Here is a 6,267-nt window from a genome sequence, read left to right as displayed (position 1 = left end):
GCATCCTTGGGGTCCTGGAGCTGATGGTTCTGCACAGGGGAAGGGACAGAGCTCCCTGCCCTCGTGTGGGGATGGTTTTCACTCATGGATGAGGTGCTGGGTTGGGTGGTGCTGTTTTCCACAGGGGAGTCCCCAGCTGGTGAATGGGAAGCAAAAAATCCTCCAGGATCTGTTGTCACCTTCTTCTCTTATGCTGCTGCTTGCAGCCAGGGGAATCCAGAGCAGAAACACTGGAGCAGGGTGGTGAGGGGCAGGGGCTGCTCCTGGCATTGAGCCTGGGGGTTTCACACTCTTCTTGTACCCTTTGTGCTCTTCTTGAGCTGTCCTGGACCCCACATTAACCTGAGGAAATTCCTGGTTCCTGAACAGATGAATCCCATCAGCATCCGTGACGAGGAACCTCGAAGGCGAAACCAGGGTTGGGTTGGGTTGGGTTGGGTTGGGTTGCCCCAAAGTTGTCCCCAGGGTGGGTAGATGGGCTTAAAGCCATTCCTCCTTGTCCTCCAGCCTCCCAGGAAGCAGATACTGCTGGGATTCAGGGGAAAAAATAAAAATACAAAATGCATGGATGGCAGACTGGTGATGAGCAGGGCAGCCCAAGGGCAAGGGAAGGGGTCCCAGGGTTTGTGTCCACCCTGGGGCCAGGAAGGGAGAAGGGAGGGTGAATGAAGCCTCCTCCAGCCCCTTCTGTCCTTTGGATCCAAATGCTCTGAACTTTGTGGAAATAAATCCCCTGGGAAGCCCCAGGAGCATTGGCAAGGCCCATCCCTGTGGTGAGGCTGATTCTGCCTTTCCCACAGCTCTGCATGACAGCTGCTGCTTGTGGTGGGAAATGGCCTGCTTGGGAAAACAGGCACTTCTGCAAGGAATTTTCTATTTCAAAATTTTTTTAAGGTGTGGGATTGGGAAGGAGCTTCACTGGCTTTGCCATCGTGGGAAAATCTGTTTTCATGGGGGCGAAAAAATATTTTGCTTCCAATACTTTGCTTTATAGCTAAAAACCCCTAAAACCAAAACCACCAAAAACCCCCCAAAAATCTGCAACTAAAAGCTAAAAGAGAAGGACCAAAAGCTGTTAAAGAAGGGGACATCCTCCCAGCCCTGACCTGCCCCATTTCCCAGGACTCCACCTGATTTATCACGAGCTCCATTCCTTTCCCGATGCTCTCCAGTGCTATGTGTTGCTTATCAATTTTATTTTCTCAAGAGAAAATATCTGAGCAGCTTCTTTGAGGTTTTTTTCCTCTCACTTTGGTTATTTTGGGTGTCTCCCATCACCTCCTGCCCCTGTGCTGTGGAGTGACCATTCCATAAATGCCTGTGCCATGGAATCCCCATCCATAAACCTCAATCCGTAAATCCTGTGTCCAGCCATGTCCTGGGCTCTTTGGCCCTCACCCTTGTGTTCCACCTCTACATGCAGGTTTTTACCATGGAATCATTAAATTTGGGAGAGCCCTGCCTGGCCACCAAGCCCCAGACTGCCAAGCCCAACAGGACGCTTCAGTTCAGGCAATTCCTCCAGCTCTGGGCTCCAAATTTGGCCCTTTTTAGAACAAAAATCTGCCTTCCAGCAACTGCAGGCAAGGCTGGGATCATCCCAGAGGCTTTGAGCAGCCTCCAGAACCTTCCACACTTTGGAGAGTTCCTTAAAGAGCTCCCAAAGCTCCTCAGCTCCTGTTCGTGTTTCTGGAGCTGGGACAGAGCCTGTAATGAGCTGTGCCCTCTGAGCCTTGGCTGAGCCCTTCTGGAATAACAACTTCTAGGAAAAGCTTTGCCTTCCAGCTGTTTTGGAAGTTACACTCATGATTTAGGAGTTGAGGGGGCACAAAACATTAAAGCTCTTGTTAATAAGTCTTGGTCTGGGAGGGACAGAAAATAAATCCCAGTATTCAAAGGAATATTGTTGAAATACACCAAGAATATAATCACAGGGAATTTATTTGTTGTTTTAACAAGTTTATGTCTTGTTTTGGGTGTTGAGGTGTTGCAGGGGTGGTTTTGGGAGGTGAATGTGCCACCTTCCCTCTGTTTGCTCTTCTTCCCCACACCAGGATTGTGACAGTGAAGCAAAGGTGAAAAACCCAAACTAAGAGGGATCAACTGCACTGCAAAGGCCTGAAAATGATTTCAAAGGTGCCAAGGCAGAGCACAGCAGCGCTGCTTTGGATTGGATGTGTGGGAGCCATGGAGGGAGCAATTCCTGGGCCCAGCCCAGGTGTCTGTGCCTCAGCTCCCCCCTGCCCTGCTCTGGTGCCTCTGATGCCCCTGGGCATCCCCTGGTGCCAGCACAGCTCATCCACAGCTGGCACCTTGTCCTGGGGCACGGAGCTGCTGCAGGAGGGGACAGACACTGCTCCAGCCTGAGGGGCATCAGTGTGTGGGAAAAAGGCAAAATTTCAGGATGCAGCCAAGGAAGGGGTCACTGCAGCAATCCTGCCAGAGCTGAAGGAGGATTTGGACAATGTTCTCAGGTGGGGGTGTTGGGGTGTCTGTGAGGGCCAGGAGTTGGACTGGATGGACCTTTGTGGGTCCCTTCCAGCTCAGGACATTCCCTGCTGGTTTTTGGTGCTGTGCAGGGGCCAGCCCTTGGCTGTGGGCACAGCCCCAGGTGCCAGCCCCAGCTCTGTGCCCACCTCTGCAGCCTCTCCTGCACTGCCCTTCACCACGGGAGATCAGCTGGGGGGAACGGGGCCTGGCTGGGGAGGAAGAGAAGGATGGGAAAGGTTTTGTAGGGAACAGCAGTGGGAGGGAGGGAGGGAGAGCTGGCAGGGGTCTGCAAAGGCCCTGGGGGATGCCCGAGGTCAGGGATGTCCCGGGGGCTCAGCTGGTCCCTGTGGTGTTTGAGGGGGTCCCCAGAACGAGGTGAGAGATGAGAATCTGACTCCATGTCTCAGAAGGCTGAATATAATATAATATAATATAATATAATATAATATAATATAATATAATATAATATAATATAATATAATATAATATAATATAATATAATATAATATAATATAATATAATATAAATTGACATTATACAATATATTATTATAATATATCTTATATATTATATAAATATATATAAAAGATATACATAAAAATATATAAATATATCACACACAAATCTATGTTATATATTTATAATTATATATAATTATATAATAATATTATATTTTATATATATATTTATATATTATAATTATTATAATTATATATTACAATATTGATATATCATAATTATTATTTAATTATATATTTTATAATAAATTTTATATATGATAATAATATATTTTTATATATAATAATGTAATAATATTATATATTATTATATTTATATACTCTCTATAAAATATATTTTATATATAATATATAAAATATATATACTATATAATATATATAAATATATTATAACAAATATATTTTATATATTTATATTATATACAATATATGAATATAATAATAAATACATTACTATATTTTATATATAATATAAAATATATAAAAACGTATACTATATAAAAATATATTATAATATAATATAATACCATATTATATTATATTATATTATATTATATTATATTATATTATATTATATTATATTATATTATATTATATTATATTATATTATATTATATTATATTATATTATATTATATTATATTATATTATATTATATTATATTATATTATATTATATTATATTATATTATACTAAAGAAACAGAAAGGGTACATCAGAAGGCTTCACAAGAGTGATAATGAAAGCTCGTGACCGACTCCTGAGAGTCCGACCCAGCTGATGGTGATCGGTCATTAATTAAAAACAATTCACATGGAACCAATCAAAGATGCACCTGCTGGTAAACGATCTCCAGACCACGTTCCCAAGCAGTCAGATAATTCTTGTTTCCATTCTTTTCTGAGGCCCCTCAGCTCCCCAGGAGGAGGAATCCCGGCGAGGGGATTTTTCAGGGGATGTCGCAGTGAGGGCTCCCTGCACAGTCTGTGGCTCCCCCTGCTGAGCCCGCCCCGAGCTCTGCTCGCTGCAGGAGCTTCCTCGGGGCTGGAGAGGCGTTTTTGGAAGCCCAGGGATCACCCGAATGCCAGAGTGGGGATCCGAGAGGGGCACCATCATCACCCTGCACTGCACCCCAGTGCTGCCCCTGGACAGGGGTGGGGATGGAGATGGTGTGTCCAAAAGCAGAGGCTACATTTCAGGATGAGGTATTTAAAAAAAAAAAATATTATTCAAAATTAGGCAAAAATCGATTTTCTTTCGATAAGAGGGGATTTTGGCTGAGCAGGCTCTGTCCATGGGGTGTTTCCATAAAGAGGGAAAATTATAGAAGCACAGAATGGTTTTGGCTGCAAAAAAAAAAGGAGATCATCTTCTGTCCAGTCCCTGCTGTGTGCAGGGACACCATCCACTGTCCCAGCTTGTTCTAAGCCCTGTTCAACCTGGCTTTGAAACTTCCAGGGATGGGGCAGCCTCAGATTCTGGGGACAACCTGTGCCATGGCCCCAGCACCTTCTGAGTAACAAATTCCTTCCTAACTCATTTAAATCTCTCCTCTTTTAGTTTAAACCTGTTCCCCTGCTGTTCTGCTGCTCCAGGCCCCTGTGCTGGGCTCTGGGAGAAGCCTTGGGGAGCTCTGTGGGTGCCCAGGCTGATCCCATCCCTGTCCCAGGGGTGCGTTCCCGATCCCTTTGCTGATCCCAGCCAAAGCAGCTCCTGCTGGTGGCAGAGGGCACTCTGCTGGCCGGGGCTGCCGGAGCAGCTGGGAATTTGTGTATGCTGGAACATTCCTGGCTGGCAGCCAGGCCAGCAGCATCACCCGGCCTCTAGCACAACCAGCAGACACGGGGAATCCATTATTCCCTGATCCCGATGAGCTCTGCTGGAAAAGCCCTCTGCATCTTGCATAAAACTTCCCTAGAGTGGGAAATCCCTTCCTGCTGGGCAGGTTGTTTCCTGGGATATCCCAGCCAGTGTTAAAAACGAGGAATTTGTACCCACAGCAGGATCCAGGCCAGGAGAAGGGGCAGGAGCATCCCCCTGGAAGGGGCACTTGCCTGGCTCCAGGGCTGGGGCTGCTTCTCCACCACCGTTTGGAACAGGCAGACACGGAATAAGAGACCATGTCAACACACGTGGGGTTATCCAGCTCCTGCCGGGATCCTGAGAGCCCAGCAGCTCCTGGCTCTGCTCCCAGCTGGGCAGGGGCTGCAATCTGAAGGGGATCAGAGTTCCCTGGGCTGGACGGGGCTCAGGTGTGGTGGAATCCAGGTAAAGCCTTTAGTGTCTGCAATGGAGTCACCCAGCAGCTTCTGGCAGCATGGAAATGCTGTTTTTGGTTTTTTTCCTCCTGTTTTTCCTTTTTAAAGGCTCTTTCCTTTTTCCAGGCACAGGACCCACAGACTCTCCCTGACCTGTGGCTGCCATGAATTTCCTTGGAGCCTTTTTGGCCCTTCCAACTCCACTTTTCCAACCCAGGTGTTTCTGCCTTTTCCATTCTCTGTTAGGGCAACAACCCTGCACTGAGAGACCCAGACAGCAGCACAGGAACCTGGAAAGTCAAATTGTATGGAAGGAGATGGCTTTTTTTGGGATTTAAGTTCATCTGAACTGTGTTGGGAGGCCAATTCCCCACGAGTGCAGGGAGCCATGGCCATGGGCTGTGGATGGACAGGGAAACTCAGGTGGGACTGAATTAATTTTATTATTTATATATGGCAAATATTTCCCCTCTGGGGTGGCCTGGCCCAAGGTGCTTGGGAGCATCCCAAATAGGAGGAGCTTGAGGACCTGGTTCTGGGGTCTTGGCACCATCAGCATTTGGAGAGCTCACCAGGAGCCTCATCCTAGGAGAAGCAGCAGCAGATGAAGGGTTCAAACAACCTGAATAAACCCTGAATGTGTTTGCAAGTTCTGCTCCCCATGGGGGACCTGAGCCACCCTGATGCCTGTGGAGGGACAATGAGCAGGGTTGGGACATCCAGGAGGTCTCTGGAGGGCACCCCTGGACCTGGATGCAGGAATGGCCAGGCTGATGGGGCAGAGAGGAGCCTGCAGGGCTGGCCTTGGTCAGCCTGGAGATGTGGAGGCTCAGTTTGAGAAATTATGGGAAAAACCAGGGGCAGAAGGTGCTGCCCTTGGCACTTCCCACAGCAGAGTATCCACGGGAAGTGGCAGCACTGGCTCTGAGCATCCCCTGCTTGATCCAGCCCCAGGAGGGCCTGAAATGTGCAGGTTTTAAACCCAGAAAGAACCCAGCCTTAA

Source organism: Melospiza melodia, chromosome 6 (assembly GCF_035770615.1).
Source record: "Melospiza melodia melodia isolate bMelMel2 chromosome 6, bMelMel2.pri, whole genome shotgun sequence".
NCBI lineage: Eukaryota > Metazoa > Chordata > Aves > Passeriformes > Passerellidae > Melospiza > Melospiza melodia.
The sequence above is the reverse complement of the archived record's forward strand: the minus strand, read 5'-3'. Positions refer to the sequence as shown.